The sequence below is a fragment of the Etheostoma spectabile genome, chromosome 22 (genome assembly GCF_008692095.1).
Source record: "Etheostoma spectabile isolate EspeVRDwgs_2016 chromosome 22, UIUC_Espe_1.0, whole genome shotgun sequence".
NCBI lineage: Eukaryota > Metazoa > Chordata > Actinopteri > Perciformes > Percidae > Etheostoma > Etheostoma spectabile.
The window spans coordinates 16847962-16849861 of record NC_045754.1 but is presented as its reverse complement, the minus strand read 5'-3'; the positions used below and the strand labels follow the sequence as shown (position 1 = coordinate 16849861).

Below are 1900 nucleotides of genomic sequence, written 5' to 3'. Positions count from 1 at the left end.
CCATGTCCTTGTCCTCTGCAGACAACCACTGCTCAGTCTGTTTCCTCCAGCATGTTATCCACTTTTCCAGTACTTTAGGTAATGCCAGAACAACACTCTCTATGCCCATGAGCCCCACATCTTCAAGAACTTCAATAGATTACTTTTTTATTACTGTTGGATAAGCAACATTACAAAGGGCCTATCACTGTGGGAACTGTCTCAACACACACACACACACGCGCACACACACACACACACACACACACCAACCCCAACCCCTCTCTAAATTTCCTAAAGATTAGCTCCTTTTATGTCCAGTGAATGTCTCCAGTGGGCATGAAAAGCCTCGTCCTTCATCGCGGACACAGATTAAGCTAATTCACACAGCAGCGCAGGCCTAATGCCTAATCACTGTGCTGCGCTGGCAGAACAGAACGGTCTTTATACTGTGGTGGCCGAGAGAGGGTGAGAAAGACAGAGAGGGAGAGCAAAGAGGGGGGGAAAGCTAGCCGCCGGTGCCTATTGATCGGACGGAGGGGCCACTGGCAGGCGTCCACAGGATGGAGTGCTGACGACAGTCCAAAGAGCTGCTGGGATGAGCTGGTAGTGCTGATGAAGGAAGGGAAGAGTTTGAATTATCCTCGCTGTAGCGGGGCAGGGTCAGGGAGGATTTGAAAATACTGTAACTGTTATGAATTTAATGTTCATTGGAGAGTGAATATGGGGTGTGGCTTGGTGCATTGATAGTCTATCAGATCAAACAGCATTCTGTGACTGTCAAACCTTGTCATTCATGTATATCCTACCATGCTGTAAGGCAAATTCTTGAAATGTGAAATGAGCAAAGATTGAGATCAAGAGAGGGTGGAATTCCTCTTTCAAATGTCTGCTTTGATGTTTGGGTGTTTGGCCAAGTGGGCGTTGAAAGGAATGGCATCAAAATCTTTCCTGGCTGTAAAGCAGCTTAGTTCAGTCGGTATGGTAATGTATGGGGTAAATTACAAACTGTGGTGTATTGACATTGAGAATGGTCAATTTTCCATGTCAGCAATGACATTAGATCTGATTTCAATTTAACGTCACACTTCATTTGGCTGTAATCTTTCAGTAGGATGGGACTATTTCCATCCCTTTTTACTTTCACTCGTTCCAGGAATTTTCATAATTCATGTGATATGTAAGACAGCGTAGAGAGCAGGGAGACTACACCATCTGGAGCACCTGTCAATGAGCTAGTCAGTGAATTTCTACCAAGTCCAGGGATTCTATTCAACACAGACCCCTGACCTTTGACCTTACTTCAAAGTAGACAAAGCCAAAAAGTTCTTCTGTACGTTTATTATTTTACACAGACAAAAGATATACCCCGACATCCCTGCTAGAATACTATTAGTATAAAATACTAATATGTTAGTGATGGACTGATATCACCCTGGCCTATTATAGGTCAGTTTTTTGGCAGGTTGCAGATTAGCTATTAGTTAGATAGTATTGGCGTTTTATTTGCCTGATAACCGATTAATTAAAAAAGTGAGCCACTATGGCTCAGCTACAGCTCTGTGTCTGTCCCTCTGCATCTTTTACCGTGTATTATGTAGAACGTTTCTAGTTTATTAAATACTTGCTTAAAGCCTTTAGACAAAGTTTTGTGTTGGAGTTTATAGTCTCGCTTTTCCAAACGGCCCTCCAACGCGGCGTGGAGGAGGAGGAGGGTCTGGCTGCTCCAAACAGCATTCCGGGATGGGAGAAAAACATGCTCTGGTGTATTGGCATTTCTTTAAACCAATCACAAAACGTCTTTGGTGGCGCTAAGCCTCATGAAGGAACTTGTTTTGGTGGAACGTGTACATTCAAAAGTTGTTTTAGTTTTAGTTTTTGTTTAAGACTCAGATTGGACAGAGAGTCTAGCTAGCTGTCT

At 43.5% G+C, this 1900-nt stretch overlaps 1 long non-coding RNA gene across 1 annotated transcript in view; it reads right to left on the bottom strand.

Moving 5' to 3' along the window:
* Nucleotides 1-1564: 1564 nt before the first annotated feature.
* Nucleotides 1565-1900, bottom strand: part of LOC116672127 (uncharacterized) — a 2529-nt gene continuing 2193 nt past the window's right edge. Inside the window, exon 3 of the long non-coding RNA XR_004327471.1 lies at nucleotides 1565-1647. This is a non-coding gene — a long non-coding RNA (uncharacterized LOC116672127). The remainder of the gene's footprint in view (nucleotides 1648-1900) is intronic.